General features: G+C 36.1%; 1 protein-coding gene across 4 annotated transcripts in view; it reads left to right on the top strand.

The window, feature by feature from the left end:
• The window catches only part of LOC129355730 (contactin-associated protein-like 4), a 164,629-nt gene that overhangs the window by 2,413 nt on the left and 144,677 nt on the right, over positions 1–17,539 (top strand). For all 4 annotated transcript variants that reach the window (XM_055025333.1, XM_055025331.1, XM_055025330.1 and 1 more), the window contains exon 2: positions 3,463–3,545. The gene's annotated coding sequence lies outside the window, so the exon portion shown is untranslated. The remainder of the gene's footprint in view (positions 1–3,462; positions 3,546–17,539) is intronic.

The raw sequence follows: 17,539 nt of genomic DNA, 5'->3' as shown, positions 1-17,539 counted from the left end.
TTCCAGTTACAGAGTCACATCTGCAAAGAAGAGGTCATACGGCTACTTTTCCCTTACTGTCGCTCTGCTGACTGAATAAAGATTTACAGTTTGGGACGTCATTGGAGAAGTGAAGGACTTACTCTGCACTATAATCACAGAATGGTGTTATGCAGATGAAAAGGTCCTTTTATGCAAATATATTCATCATTTCCATTTATTGCAAGTAAATCTGCAGACTACATTATATACATAATATTAGAAATTCCAGTTTTATGGACTATTGTGATTACTTTTAACTCATTAGAAATAATCACAAATATTCTTGAAATTAATTCAACAAACAAATGAGTTAATAGTAGAAGTTTAGAAAAGGGGTTACCAAACATTTCTGTGCCGCAGCGTTAACCTGTTTGCAAACCAGGAGATAATTCTGCAAAATATGTAAAGAAACATAAACTTTTAAGATGTTTTTCTCACTTTTATTATCTATTCTCAATAATTGTCACATTCGTTTACATAAAGGCAGCCTCATTCTAGACCTGTTGCCTTTACAAATTTTGCTGGACAATAAATTGTCCCAGAAGGTTTTGCAATAAACAATAAATTTGTTGTTTTGAGATCATTTTCAAGTAATTTAATAGTAATAATAATAATCATGCAAAAACATATTCTTAAAGATCAAGAAACTTTAAATACTATCGATCATTTAGCACTGAAATTGGATGACATTTTAAATATCCAAAAATCAAAAACAACAAATAAAATACATTATGAAGTCTCCATTAACAAAATTGTCCTTTAAAAAGGGATATTTGAGACCAAAGCGCCAGACTAAAGACTTTTCTCATCCAGGTTTTGGTAGAAAGAGAGAAAAGAGAAAAATGATAAATTGTGCAAATGGAAATTATTGATCTTGTTTTAATTTATCTTGCAATTAATTGATTTATTGGTTATTGAGAATTTCATATCTTCTGTCTTTAGTTAGCCATGCTTCACTTGCTTGGGATAGCTTGATAAATTTGACTGGAAGCCAATCAGAAAGCTGAGGATGGCAAATAACATTTCAATAAATTATTTTAATTTATATTTTATAATGATGATTGAAAATTGGATTAGATGTTTTTTTTTTTTATTAAAATATTGATTCCTTTGTGATTAAAAATGTATTGGATAAATTTTTTTCCCATCGTCCTTGATGTTCTTTGTGGCGCCCTCTGGTGGCACTCCAGGGGCCTGCGGACCCCACTTTGAAAAATACTGGCTTAGAAGATTGCAACAGAGAAAACTTTAAGGATGCAAACTCGATTCTGAAGAACTTAATCCACGATTTGAGCACTGACCTTCCAGAGTGTCCCGTGAAATATATCTCGCTAAATTTTGAACATTATTTTCAACACTCGTCAACTCGGACCGTTCAGAATGAGCAGATTGTGTGCCGTCTTTGAAATTAGATAGCGACAGTTGCTATTGGTCGTCCACAGAGACGCCTCAGGCCCGGCGTCAGCCTCCATCAGTGGGGAGCATCATTAACCGGCTCTCTGAGGAGCTGCTTCCCTCCCAGCATCCGCTCCGCTTCACCCTCAGCGCTTTGTGGCCTTCACTGATAAGGCCGGGCTAATATCTGTTCAGTTGCTGACTGCAAATGAATGATAAACACAGGCTGAACTGCTATTCGCTTCCTCACAACAGGAACGGGGATGCAGCTTAAAAATCCACTTAAACTCAAACCTTTTAGGATCTAATTAATCACGTCCGTCTTGTTAGAGTTAGTGCTGTAATAAAGTTTACTGTAAATGCATCTGTTCCAGAAAGTAATTTATTCATGAGCCAAAAATACATTGCAAAAACACAAAATGTTATCAAGTAATTTTTGTCTAATTTTAATTGCAAATATCTTAGTTCACTTTAAATAAGACAAAACTAACTTAAAAGTAACTTTTCAGCAAGATATAGGAGCTTGTTTTATTTTAGAAATATAGCAAAAACAATTCTCCCATGTCATAAATGAAATAATGGAATGAGGCCTGCCACAATAAGCAATAAATCAATTAATTGCATGATAAATTAAATTGAGATTGATCATTTCTGTTTGCTTTATTTATAGTTTTTTTCTTTTCTCTACCAAAAACTGCATGTGTTGGTCTCAACTTGTTATAAGTTCAATTATGTTCAATTTATGAGAATTCAGAATTCAATCTGTTGTTTCGGTTGTTTTGTTTATTTATTTTGGGTACGTAAAATGTCTTCCAGTGTTAAATGTTGGTTAGAAATGAAAGTTTATTGATCTTTGAGAATGTATTCTCGCATCATTATGCTTGAGCAATATTGAAAATGGTTTTAAAACAACAATATTATCAATTATTATCTTGCAATTAATTGATTTATTTATCATCAAGCAAAATTTGGTAATGTCATATTCTTTCACACATTTCATAAGCCAATGGAACTGAATCTATCTTTGGAATTTTTAACAATATTATTATCATATTTTCTCTGCAGCTCTACTATTTAGATAATGCAGTGCTTCTCAAATAGTGGGGCGGGCCCCCTTCGGGGGGCGCGGTGCGATACCTGGGGGGGCGCGTGTGATCCTGGGGAACAGGCTTTTTTTTGGCCGTACTAGTATAAAGTGTAATTGCGCACAGTAGGCGGCAGTGGCGCTCTCATTGTTACTTCTGTCACGTTTGCGACAGTGCAACATTTTACGACTTACAAGACAACAGGTTTGCCTTGGTTAGCAGTGTTACGTCAACAAAAAGCTCCGACTGCGTTCTGTCTATGGCCTCCGTTATTCAACAACCCCCAACATGAAAAAGTTTTTCACAGGGATGAAAAGAAAAGCGGAGAGAGACAAAGATAATGAGACAACAGAAAGTCAACCGAAAGCTAAGAAGAGGAAATACGACGAAGCGTATTTAGCGCTTGGCTTCACTGTGACTACAGTTGGAGAGGAGGAAAGAGTTTGCTGTGTCTAAAAATGCTCGCAGCGGACAGCATGAAGCCAAATAAATTAGCGCGTCACTTAAATACATTACATCCCAATCACGCCGATAAGCCGCTAGAGTTTTTTCAGCGAAAAAAATGTTAATAAGGAAAAAATGTTATGCAGAGATGTATAGTCACGGTGGGGAATGGGGGGCGCGAATAGTTTTCTTCTTGCTAGGGGGGGCGTAACGGAAAATAATTGAGAAGCACTGAGATAATGAGACATCTCAAACTGTAGAGATTTCTGCTGCCAGTGTTTACATATGATTGCAATAAGAATACCAACTATAGGTCATCCACATATCTATAGATGCAGGTCAACATATCTCATTTGCTATCTTGAACTGTAAAATATCAGGAAAATATGTAATCTCTGTTGCTAAAATTGTCCAGCTACATTTCCGTTATCTACTCTCTATTGAAAACAACCTTTGACATCATCTACTGTGTGTGCATTCATATGGTAAAAAGACTTATTATTGTCCTTTTAAACAGCTAACTGAGGATTTGTCCAGCTGATGGTTGGAGTGACCTGAAGCTTCAACGGCGGAGGAACAGTGTGAAATCAACTGTTTACGGTACTTTGCTGAAACCCAACACATAAAATCCAACAAATGCCCCTCAGGGTCTTTCTTTTAATCACATTTACAAAGTAAATATGTTTTTTAAATGCAGCACATGTGTGCAGCCTTTCATGATGATTACAGTCCCTGTGCAGCCAAACAGGCGGGTTGCTTACTGAATGAAACCCATGGAGAGAAGTCTGGCTTTACATGCAGCCCAGCCACCTATCTGTGAGCTGATTTGACATATTGAATTTACCTTCAGGGTCTGTCAACTGCAGAGTTTGTGCAAACCAAACATATTCTGTTGTTTACTATTTTCACTATTCAGTGAGGGCCGCACATCATTAAAATGTCTTAAATTTATTTTTAAAAGCTAAGTTGGCCTTTAATATGTTAAATATGTTAATCACAAGTCTTAAATTTAGTCTTGACAGATATTTAATCTTAAATATTGTATTTATTTTAAATTTTTTTGTCATTCGTACTCATGCATCTTCACTAAGGTTGAGGCTACCGCTAACTAGCTGCTATTATACCACTGCTAGCCAGTCAGCTTTTTTGCATGTATCATAGTTAAGTGCAAATTTCTCCCCAGCTGCCTGGATGAGGTTCATACATTTTAGTGGAGATTTATTGTTAAATCCATAAAAAAAGGTTCTAAACGTATTAAAGTTGAGTTGTTAAAATTGGCAGAAACTTTGTTTACATTTATGAAAATACCTAAAAATCATCTGCCATTTTGAAAGATTAAAACAAAAAACTAACTTTTAAATGACACGATTCACAAGAACACTGGTGCATAACATCTTGCCTGTTTGCTGGGTTTAGGTCAGTAAGGTTTGGTCTGGACTTTGACTGCACCGTGTAACACCTTCTTTACTTTTCCAGACAGTTTGTTGTAGATTTAACATTTGTTGCTGACGTGTGACAATTTTGTGGCTTCTTTTCTAAGTTCACTTCTGATGACTTCCTGCCTTGACGTGGGTGTCAGCCGTTCATCAAGCTGCCAAACCTCCTGCGTTTTACAGATGCAAACCACTGCAGATCTGAGTACCAGGGCTGTCCGTTAGCAATTGTTTCCACAAAGCTGTGAGCTTTATCGGTTATTGAAACTGTGTGGGGATCTCTTTGTAGATTGACCTGAGTGGCAGCAGCTCCAGGTTGTTAGCAATCCATCTCTGTCTCCTGCTGGTTGGTAGAGATTGGACAGAATCAGCCTTTTAGAAGAAAAAAAACTGTGAAACATCGAGATAAAGCCTCTCAAAAACATTATGAATTTCCGCTGTGTGTTTAATTCCCGTAAAGGGCTAACTCCTGTCTGCAAGAATGAGCTGGAAACTCATCAAATATTTATTTCCCTCTTTTCCACTTGGATTTATCTCCCTGTTATGTGTTGTTTTCTGACAGAGAACGCATAAATATGCTGTGCTCCGAGTTCATTCTTTAAAAGAATCACAAGGTTGTTGTTTTTTGTTGTTGTTTTTTTGGAAATAGCGGTTAGAAGTTTATAAAAGTCTGTTACAACATAAAAAAAACCAAATCAGTTTCAGGAGGCTTTTATTTACTTAAATTTGAATACTTCATAGAGCTGTTAAAGTTGATATACTTTGAAATAAGAAATAGTGGGGAGAGTTAAACTTCTGGTCTTTATTTTAATATAGATTCTTAATTTCATTCATCATCATATACTTTGAAATTGTTAACCTCCAATAAAACTACCTGCAGTCTCTTTTTGTGTCAAATTACATGCAGGTTAATTTCATATGCATCAAAATTTTTATTTATTTAAGTAATTTAGTACAACAGGTGAAACTAATATGTAATGTGTTTATATTTGTTTATATCTATGACTCGCCTGATAGCAGAATTAGATGGAGTTGAAGGATTTATTCTGCCAATTTCAAATTTTTGGAGTTAATTGATATTTTAAAGATGCATCTTTATTCTCTAAGCAGCATTGGAAATTTTAATGCTTAACAAGCTAAAAAGTGTGTAATTATCTCTCCTTTAACAGGATTATTTCATAAGAAACCCAGCACCACATTTCACTGCACATTGTTCCTCCAGTCAGTTTTCTCTTCAGACAAAGCCCATAATTGCTAAACGATCCGGCTGTACCAGAGCAAAAACAACGAGGTTTGTGTCTCCTAACCATTTGACTCCCTTGTTTGATATTTCTCTCTGCTCGGAGCAAAGGTTCCAGCTTTCTTTTTGGCATTTTGGTTTGTTGACTGACAGCAGAATGGCAATGTTGCAAAGTTAATGAGATTTATCCTCAAAGGCCAGTTTGCTGATCCACAGCGATGCTGTGACATTTCTCCCACTGTAGATTGATCGATAAGTGGACACACCGTCCTCACAGGACAAACACTGAAAACAAAACTCAAACTCCAGAAGCTTTTACTCCTGTGAAAGGAAATAAAGAGCGACAATAGAAATGGAGAGCAGGCTGTTTTGTTCTTATGCCTCCATATATACATAGATTTTTATAACTTCTGGGAAGCGTGAGAGTGTCTTTCTTTTTAAATTGTGATTTCTTTAAAGAAGAAAAGTAGACCTGTATTCTTACTCCGCAGTGGTGGGAGAACTTTGCTTAATTTTGTAGCTGTGAGGTTCCTCAGAGTCATTTCACAACAAAGTTTTCTGTATTGAAATGGACACAAATGTTGAAACTAGGGCTGGACGATACAATGTTACATCACAATAACTTTTTTCTATCATTCGATATCGGTATATATAATGATTAGGCCAAGTGGGCCGGTATAAGAAATTTAGGCGAAAATATCCCAGTATAATGATTACAGTTCTAAAATGTGTTATTTTCTTTAGCATGCTTTGGTGTGAATGTATGTGTAAACCCTTCGCAATAACAAGTTTTGCTGGTCAATAAATTGTCTCAGAAGTTATTTCAATGAATTATAATATTGGAAACCATTTTATAATACAAGAACCCATTCTCAAAGATGAATAAACTTTAAACTCTAATGAACATTTAACATTGGAGCTGAAAGACATTTTAAATTTCCAAAATAAACACACAAAACGACAGAAACAACAAATAAATTGAATTAGTCTAAAGAAAAGTCATTCTTCAAAAAAAAAAGGGAAAGTTGAGACCAAAAGACCAGACTGAAGATTTTTATGATCCAGTTTTTAGTAGAAAAAGAGAAAAACAACAAATCATGCAAATGAAAATTATTGAGCTTAATTTATTATACGATTAATTGATTTATTGTTTATTGCAACAGGTTGATCTTCACCCGTTAACCTTTTCTTGCCAGAGCCTCTGCACAACTTTTTCATACCTTGAAACAAGTATAAATATATATTATAATCATTGAGAAAGATTACAGCACTGAGGATTCAACAGCTAACAATAGAAACCATATTATCCGTGTCTGCTGGCCGAGGTAGTGATACCGATCAGTGCTGAAAAATATATTCAGCTGTGTGTGTGTGTGTGCGTGCGCGCGTGCGTGTGTGTGTGTGTGGGTGTGGGTGTGTGTGTGTGTGTGTGTGTGTGTGTGTGTGTGTGTGTGTGTGTGTGTGTTAGGCATTAATCCAGACAGATTTTTCAGCATGCCTGAGGCTACAGCTGTCTCCATCAAGGACAAATCGAGGCAAATAATAGCAGATTTAGCATAAAGCATCAGGAATCAGCTCTGCCGTTTGTCTCCACATTTTGCAAAAGGAGAAATATGCATTTAATGAAAGAAATCATTGCTGCAAATCCTTATGAACGCCATTCAACCCTGAATAGGTATTATGTTGTGTTTTTTTTTCTTTGCTTATAAAAACCTTGATTTTTAAAACCTATGACTAAATCATGCAGCATCTGCTAACACAGCATGCTGGATTAGATCGCTGAGCTTCCTGCTCTGCTGGGAGAGCGTCGAACGCTGTGATTTACATGCTCTGTTAAGTTTGTCCACCCTGTCAGCTTTAAGCCTCGCTGCCTTGCCTGATTACCTCCAACAAGTTCCACTTCTTCGATCATTTGGTGTTCTGTTGAAAAACATCTCGCGCTTTGATTTTTTTCTCTCATTTACATAAATGCTTCCTATTTAATCCGGTTAACATTCTGTTTGAAGTTCTCCTTTGATTAAAATATACTTTTTTTAAGCTCACTCCAAAGTCCAACGCAGAAAATCCGAGGAAATATAGATGGTTCACATCTGTTTGCAGAGACAGAAGATGTTTCTGTTGTTGTCACTTAAAAGAAAATGACATTGTTCTCTGTCTGTAATCTGTGTTTGACTGAATCCTGCCAGACAAGCAACTTAACACTTCTGAAAATCACCAGAGTGTGAATTCAAGCAAGGGATTCCTTTGACTGCATGTTAACAGGTTTAGCTGAGGAACGGGGAGAGAGAGAGAAGCTTTCACTCTGAGTTATGTTAATTTGCAGAAGCTGTTTCCAGTAATCTTCTCCATTGTACTTTGTGGTGTAATTGCTCTGCTGCTTGTTGCTGATAAACGTGGGGAAGAGTCCAGTCTCCTCTGGATTCTATCAGGAAACCGTCAGGCTGAAAATGCTGGCTGCTTTAGCATCTGCACTCTGTCGCCTTTGTTTTTGCAGCAACAAGATGACGCAGCATGTAAGGGGAAGACAGAGGCATGGTGCACATTTAGGAGATCCTGAAACATTAGAATGAATGGCCTCAGATGTCAGACCACAAACAAAAAGCCACCAGACCTCTGATGAAAAAATCTCAGAACGAAAGGCATCAGACAAGAAGATCTCAGCAAAAATAGTTTCAGACAGAAAAGTCTCAGGAAGAAAGGCATCAGATTAAAAGCTTTCAGCAAAAACAGCTTCTGACAAAATGTTCTCAGTAAAAATGACTTCAGAAAAAACATCTAAGGAAAAACAGCTTTGGATGAAAAGATCTCAGAAAGAAAGGCGTCAGAGAAAACATCTTAAGAAAGAACAACTTCAGCAAAAATGGCTTTGAATGAAAAAGTCATCGAAAACAACTTCAGACAAAAAAAAAGTCTCTGGTCTTTTTTTCCTTTTCCATTTTGTCATATCTGTCATTACTTCTGGAATAATCCAAGGTGGTAAAACTGGTTTAGATATTGCTTGACCTTTTCGTCTGAAGCCATTTTTGCTAAGACTTTTCATTCTGGCGCCGTTTAGTGAGAGGTCTGATGGCTTTTTATCTTTGGTCTGACATCTGAATCCATTTGTGTGGGGATAAGAATCTAAAATATACACCGTACAGAAGCAGCAGACTGAAATAGACATCCACACCTTATTTGTCCAAATACGTCCATGGAGCTTGCTATGTGCTCTCATCTGCAGAACTAGCGGTACCAACAGTGAGATCATTCCAGTGGAAGTAAAACCCACTAACTGATGAAGATCTGGTCTTCTGCTAGTTCAAATTGGTGAAACCCTCTTTGGTCACTTTGAGACCTTTTAACAATTCGCTTTCTTTCAGATTAAATCCAAACTTCATCTGACTTTTATGTGAATAGTTTACAACCCCAAAGTGGCCTGCATGCAAATCGAACTCTGATGCGGACCAAAAAAAGCAAACTCTGGTCCACCTACAAACCTCAGTCTCAGTTTGATTGAAGTGAACTCTGGCATGGTTTGACCTTTGACCTCTCCAAAAGGAGGAAGAGGACTGTAGTGCTTCTCTAGAAGATGATGTTTTTTTTTTTTTTTTTTTTTTTCCCATTTACAGAAAATAAATGTACAGAGATTAAATACAGACCACAGAAGAATAATTATATCTAATAAAATAATTTATCAAACTGATTTTATTTCTCCTGGTAGAATAGAGAAAACGTAACAGTAAAATATGGCTTAATTACATTTAGCATAGGTTTTGATTAACAATTACACCTTTGTTTTTAAAATTCTGTGAAGTTTTATTTTCCTGTCACGTTGTGTTGATCAAAACTTAAAATTATTTCAGTAAATCATAAACACTTCAACTTTTAAGATGAAAGGGCACAGAAACCTTCTGCAGACATTTCAAAGGGAAGCTGGTGTGTTTTTATGGAGTGCTTTTGTAAATATATCATCAGTAAAATCCTCACACCTGTGTAGCTGCTGCTAAAACTGCAGTAATTGATATCTACAAGTTTTAAAGCTTCATATTTTAGGGACAAACTGTCACCTGCTGAAGATCAGAGTATCAGCCTGAACCTTAAGTTGTTTAAAATTATATAAAGTAAAAAGTAACTCGTGAATAAATACGTCTTGATGGAAAAGTCTAAGTTATGTTAAAGTCTTTTAAAAAATAATTTATTTTAATTATGGGAAACACTGCCAAACTGTATTCAGTATTTACTAAAGAGTGCTAATTGTAATTCAAATTCAAAAACACTTTATTGATCCCAAAGGGGAAATTAAATCAGATTGGTGCATAGAAATAGAATATAAAACATTTGTAAATAGATGATATGAGTCTCATTTAGTCAAATTAGGTTTTTAATTTCCAATATCTTGCAGAATTTCTTTGAGGAAGTTTCCACAAAGAAATTCAATGTTTTGTAGTTTTTTTTTAACATGACCCGCTCGCCCTCCTGAGCTGAGTTCAAACTTTGTGTCCAACTTTAAGAAACTTCTCCCTGCTGTGCTTGTAAACACACATTTCTCCACCAAGTACCAGGTCAAGTTTTGCTTTGGGGTCAAATTCTGCTTTCACTCACAGATATGCAACTGGATGTTTTTTTGTGAAATTGAAATTATACAGATGTTTTTTTTTCAAAGGGAGCAAACTTAAAAGGTCAGATATTCATTTCCCCCATTATACAAAACATAGCAAAAAAAGCCGTGAACTTTTGATTCTACAGTTGTGGGAATTCACGCAAAATCAACACACAACTGCATTTTTCAACTGATGGCAATCGTATTTTGTAAATTAGTTTTGTCTTATTTTAAGTGTACCAGAAACTAGACCAAAAACACTCAGTAAGATTTTGTGTCTTTGCAGTGCAGTTCATAAAACTTGCTAACCCTGAAGTGTTTTTTCTTGTTTTGTTTTTTGTTTTTTTGGGAGGATGTCGATGTTTCAGGATGTTTTTTCGCTCTGACTGACCATTTGTTTCCTCCTGAGATCTCAGCTAAATTGATTGTCGCCCTATCATGTACAGGAGCTGCAGTGACCAAAATACTGCACAAACTACTGTATAGTCTTTGCTGCTTCCCAACATCAAAAATTCAATGAATGCACAGAGGTGTAAAAAGTTACTTACCAGCAATACGTTGGTAGATATAGACAAAGGATATTAAAATACTGAAGTATTTAGGGAGTCTCCAGACCTCAATCATACAGAAATGTGAAGGAAGGAAGTTTCCTCAAAGAAATTCAATGTTTTGTAGTTTTTGTAACGTGACCCGCTCGCCCTCCTGAGCTGAGTTCAAACTTTAAGAAACTTCTCCCTGCTGTGCTTGTAAACACACATTTCTCCACCAAGTACCAGGTCAAGTTTTGCTTTGGGGTCAAATTCTGCTTTCACTCACAAATATGCAACTGGATGTTTTTTTGTGAAATTAAAATTATACAGATGTTTTTTTTTTCAAAGGGAGCAAACTTAAAAGGTCAGATATTCATTTCCCCCATTATACAAAACATAGCAAAAAAAGCCGTGAACTTTTGAACCCGAAACAAACAACATCTCCCTGTGAAACTACTAAACCTTGCAGTCTGAATTCCTCATGATCTGAAAAAGTGATTTTCAAATGAGACATGATGCAAAACAAAAGCAAACAAACCCATTTAAATACTTTTCTCCAACGAGGGGCAAAAGTCTCACTGTGCATAAAGTTCACTCTAAAAGCAAAAAATATGTATTTAAATAACTTGACTAAATACAAGGTTAAGGTGTTTCTTTTATTTCCTTATATAGAACTATAGAAGACTTTAGGGAGTTGTTTGAGATGTTTGTTTTGTTGGAAATTAAGTGATTTAGGAAGTTTGTGCTTATTCTTGTCTGTTTCAACGGAAGCCATTTTGTTTCTCAGTTTGCTTTAGGACTGGCCGATGTGGCATAAAATTTGCATCTCCTTCTTTTTATAGCAGATCTGGTTTCAGATTGTACTTGTTTTTTTTTTCCTTTACTTTTGCTTACTTTCTTTTCTAAAACTGAATTTGCAAAATATTTATCAGAAAGTGGCTTTTTTTCCATTATCCTTTCTGTGAATGTATTCATAATAATGACAGAAAATAGATGCAATTTCATCAGAAAGAACAGATTAAAATTGTAAGAAAAATGGTGTTTTAATAAGAAAAAAACCTTAGTTATCAGGATCTGACGTGAATACCTCGTTTTCTGTCGATCTTTCTTTGAAATACAAAGTAGTTTGATTGTTTCAAAGTCCTGCTACTGATAATGATTTAATGTTAAGGTGTTAAAAAATTAAGTATTTCCCTATCTGTAAAACTGATATCGAGGTATAATTTTACAAGATGCTTAACTAGGCATGTCGAAATAAACAATAAATCAATTAATTGCGTGATAAATCAAAAACAAGCTCAACGATTTTCACTTGAATGATTTATCGTTTTTCGCTTTTCTGCTAAAAACGGAATGACAAAAACAAAATCAATATATATATATATATTTCTTGAAGGAGTCCAAATAATTACAAACTGTAAGACCCGTTAGTCAAACAAGATGGCGACTTTGGGCACACTTACATCACTAAACTATGGAAACCCTTGGAGAAAATTGGTGGGGAAAAAATTATTTTTCGAAACTTCGATGTTCAAAAACCAAAAGTTTGATTAATCAATAAAAGTTGCTCTACAGCCAAAAATCTGCTTCACTCAGTTGTTTTAAAGGATATCCAACCTTTCTTTTCACATTTTTCCACGACTAGTTTCTTGATGGTTTTCATTCTTGAATGTCTGATATGAAGAATCTCCTTCCATCGCTGATGCTACACGCTTCATCGACATATTTTTCCTAGATAATGCAGGCACACACTTAAATCTGATAGCTATCACTTTGGGAAATTATCAGCAACTAATGAAGCATCTGTGTGCTGAACAATTAAACAATAAGCAACTCCACTAATGAAAGGTTTCCTGGAGTCCCAGACAAATTTGCTGTGACAGAGGCTTGGCCGTCTCTAAGGACTTCTCGTTATTGGAAAACAAAACTTTTGCAAAGGTTTGAAATGTCCCAGAACAGGAAGTCCAAGGTTATTTCATCCCGGTAACAACAAAAACAACACGAGGTGTTTGGATCCGATGGGACGGGGATTTGTTCCATGACTTGAGCCCGTTGAGGTGGACGTGTGTCCTTGGCTAGACTCCCGTTTCTTTGTCTTAGGAGGATGAACAGTGAACTCAGCTGCCGAAACTCCGGCTGGATTTGCGGAGACTCTTGGGAATTAAAACTACTTTGTGTTGCTGTAGCTGTGGATTATAAGAAACTGCTCTGAATTGCAGATAGTCTTAATCTAAATTCAATGTGTTTTTTTGGGAACAGTCCAGGGTTGCCTCTCAGTTTTCTGCTGCAGCAGATTAAAACAATTTGTTGCTCTGTTGAACAGAAGAAGGATGATAACTTATGCAATCCTGCTTTCTGCCTAATGAAAAGAAGGCTTATATCATTAGTTATTGCAAACTTTATATAATACATAAAATCTCAGGCTGTAACTTTCTAAGAACTTATTGCAATGCAAAGTTAAAGAAACACTAAATCTCTAACTAAAAGCCTTTTCATTTTAGTAAAAGATTTGAACTTCTTTTTTGTTTGTCCAAAGTCTTCAACATTTTCCATACTTTTACTTTTAGGATGTTTCTTTCCTGATAGTCTTGTTGACTCGGTTCGAATTGCAACGTTTTCTACATTTTCAGCTGCTGTGGTTCTCTTTCACACTGGACTAAGTCAAACCTGTTCCCCTCCTCACCTGTGGTGGCGCTACACCAAGAACCACTGAAGGAAGCAACACCAAAACTGAGACACTGAGTGCACCCTCATTCACAAAATGTAAACAAAAATGGAGTAGTGTCAGATTTTAGTGGTTGTAGGATTTCTCTTTAGTCTTTGGGTTGAAACTTCGAGCCATTTCTCCTGCTAGCACTACTTAGCTCATTTGTTTTGGTTGCATTAACCCAAAGTGCCCTGCACTTTAGTACATTTCCTCCTTTTAGAGCAAGTTTGCGTCCGCATGACAGTCACATGTGCATTCAAACCAAACCAGAGTTCACTAGATACTGACTTGAATATTGATCCAATATCCACCATTTTATTTACTCATTTTGGGTTACATATTTTATTTCTCATTATTTTTGTTGGTTTTTTGACAATATTTTAGCAAAAACAAAAGGAAAACAAATTATGTTGATTATTATTGATTTGTAAAAGTAATAAACATCCAAGCGAGTGAATACTTTTTATAGAAACTGCATATCCCTGAAAGAAAACTATATTTGGATGTAAATTTACAGGGCAGATCCTGCAGAACTTGCACTAATTATGAGTTAAACAAAATGGACATTCAGTCCCAGTTAATTAGCTCCTTTTGATTGTTAGTGTAACCCAGTGAGTCATTCAGCTGCAGCATAGCAGCACCACACAGCATGCAAATGCCTTCAGGCAAACCCTTAGTTTAGTGAAAACTTTCCAGTAATAGAATAAACAAATCTTTGCTTAAGGCTTAAATAGGCGGATCCCCAAAATCCTGCAAGGTCTCCAAACACTAAGATTAAATGTACACAGTCAGTACTAAATGTTACTGGACATATTAAAAACTGAAAACCCTGCTGAAGACTGTCATTTATAAAAAGTTTTACAATAAATACACATTGTTAAATGCTGTTGTCTACATGCAAATGTTGCTTTTTCCACCTGAAAAGAAATACCTTGAAAAATTAAAGACACTTTTCACTTACAAATTTACAAATGTAGCTTACTTTCTTCTGCATGAACAATAAGCTTGAATAACCTTGTCTAAAGGCAGCATTCTGGGCTCAAAACAAAAAAAAATAACCTAAAATGGACAATGAAAGACTAATTCAATAATCAGCATTTGAGATTTTTGCTGAATGAGACTTTGTGTCCATGCAGCACAGGCTGAATCACACTTCAGGGATGGTCATATCTGTGTGGAAAGGCACTTCAGAAACATTCGCTGCTTTCAAGGTGACATCTTTCCCGAATATGGCTCTGCATTTTTACAAGAACAAAATGCAGAAACACATTTGGCAAATATTACAAGTCCATGTTGAGAAAGAAGAAGGCAAGATTAGTGGGCAGTCGTAGGCTTGATGATATGAATCCATTATGTGGTGAGACTATTTAGACTGTGATGTGTTTCCCTACACACTATGATGCAATTCATGGTATTAACTGGTACTTTAACAAAAGTACCATTATGGACAACTTATTATTGTCTTTCTTGTAAAGCACTTTGAACTGCCTTGTTGCTGAAAATGTGCTATATAAATAAAATTTCCTTACCTTCACATTTTAAAATGTCATCAAACAGCATATTATGTTGGTATCATCTAAAAGCAGAAAAAAACATCAAAAATAATGTTAGTCTAGTTCATAGTGCACTTTCCTTTTATTATACTAATAAGACTAAACTAATTTCTCAGTTTTTTTCAACCAAGATATAGAAGTTTGTTTTAAGTAAATAAGTTCTTAATCTTGATGAAAGGATACTTGTTCATTTGGCAGATAAATTTACTTATAACATGTTAAAAGATTAATTCGATAAAATTTTTTTTTTTTTAAATAAAATTTTTGTAAACTAGACCTTGGATCTCAGCCTGTATAAATAAAAGAAAAAAAAATAATAAAAAAGGCAGTGTGATAATAATTTCTCAAATATAATTTATCTCGTTTTGCACCAGCTGCTCGAATGCACAAAGTCTCTCTGAAGTTAGGAGGTATAAAATCTCTGCTGGGATTTCCTACCTACTGGGAACATGTGTTCTACAAAATGTACAAAAACTTTAGATGAAAGCATCCGGAAAACATTTTTTTTTTGGGTCCTGTTTTCTTGTTCACTTCCAAATCTCCCATCAGGCGAGAAGAGAAAGTGGAGGAGAGACAGAAACGACGGCAGAGAAAGTCGAATCCACCGAGGGGTATGAGCGCGAGGCGCGAGGAGAAAAGCAGCATGTTGAGCACGACTCTCATTATAAAGGTCGTTTATGGTTCCAGCCTCCAGACGCTGATTAATAACATCATTTAGATCAAAAAGCAGCTTACCTGGGGACCTGTGCATTAAAGCTGAGTACAAAATAAGGTTGTCAAGGAGAGGAAAAAGTTTGTGCAGTTAAATTCAAATCTTATCTTTAAACAGTCAGACTAGAAAAAGTCTAGATTAGACAATTAGTAAAAGCCTTTATGAGGCTTCAGAAACTAATTGTAAAAGTGTTGGATCTTTATCTTCTGTTGTAGGAAAATTAATGTTCTCTTTTAATTTCTGTATTATTCGCGTCGCTCAATGATCTTGAAATATAAATCCCAGCTGTTTATTCAGTCCCAACTTTTCCCAATATCGTTTGTCTGATTTAATAAACCTGCTTGACTCTTTTCTCATTCAGCAGTGCACCTGGCTCAGTTTAAAATTTAATTTCTCCTCTCGGCAGCATTCATTATGTTGGTAATTGGCTTGCTTCTTTATTAGCTGACTTTGCCTGCAGCTCAGAGAGCGGAACAGAGCAAGGGCCGGCTTGTTAATAGGAGTTCAGACCGAGGGATCAGCAGACTGCTGCCGCTGCTCTGCTCGGTTCACTCATGACGTCAGAGACATGTCGCCTCACAGCAGGAAACTCGTATGTCACCGTTTGTCAGTAGTCAACCTCTTTCATACTGCGAGACTTAGCGTGACTCAGTGCTGTAATCGTTTGATCAACTTCTACGTTGGTTTGCAGGAATCGACAGAGAACACGCCTGAGGAGTCTTGCTCTGTTTACTTAGAGAATTAATGGATAGTTTCAAAACAACATGACATGAAATGATAATGTACATCTTTTATGCTAAAAATACCACAGTTCAGTGTGATTTAGATGTAACTTTGTGCCAATACCCTAAGATGTCTTAATATGTGGAAGCTGTCTTAGTAATACTGTAAAAGCTAACATTACTGGTCCTCCAGTGTGTAGTTCTCATGATTTATTAAATTAAATTAACATATATAACACAATGACAAATAGCTCTCACCTCATTCCTATTTAACTTACATACAGTATAAGTACTATAAGTCCAGGGTTTCCCCAGTTTATTATAAGCCTGGTGGGCAAGAAACTCAGTGTTTTGTTGTAGATTTGTGGTGCACAGAAGCTGAATTCTGCTTCTGCGTGTTTGGTTCTTGTTCTGGGGATACAGAGCAGAACCAGAAGACCTGAGAGGTCTGGAAGGTCGCTATGATGACAGCAAATCTGTAATGTATTGTGGTGCTAAGCCATTCAGAAATGTTTTAAATAGTCTGCAGCTCAGACAATTTAAAGTTTATTGGTAGTGGACGGACTTTAGGACTGGGGTGAACCAAAATCCGAGTTCTAAACCAAAACACAAACGCTCTAAGAAAAAGCACAGAGCTAAATGACGGAGTGATAACTCCCAACAGATTACGATGAGATGATGGTGAAAGTGAAGCATAAAGCAGAGGAAAAACTGCGTACTGAGTTCTTAAGTTCAACAACCAAAGTATTGATTGATGTTGCTTCCATTCTGTTATGGCTTTTACTTTTCAATTTCAGCTCAGAAATGAACCTCGTCAAACAATTGGCTCAGTAGCTTTTACACTTAATGAATTATTGATGGTTTTTCTGTTGTTTTGAGCACAGAACCTTACTTTTTCTGTCCTTAAATCCTTAAAAGCTGTACGAACAGTCACCTTCAGCCGGCTGCATTAACGACGTCTTTCAAAAAGTTTCTGCAGTGGCCGGTGTCAGGCCGGACCTCCCCACTCTGAAAGAGCTAGCGGAGCTTTTCTGTGAAGTTTTTCACTGAAATGATTTCATTAAAAAGCCGACCCTGTCCAGGTGAAAGCGCTACCGAGACTTTCTAATGAAACAGTC

The sequence above is a fragment of the Poeciliopsis prolifica genome, unplaced genomic scaffold, assembly GCF_027474105.1.
Source record: "Poeciliopsis prolifica strain line A6 unplaced genomic scaffold, Auburn_PproV2 SCAFFOLD143, whole genome shotgun sequence".
Lineage (NCBI taxonomy): Eukaryota > Metazoa > Chordata > Actinopteri > Cyprinodontiformes > Poeciliidae > Poeciliopsis > Poeciliopsis prolifica.
This window is presented reverse-complemented; position numbering and strand designations above follow the sequence as displayed.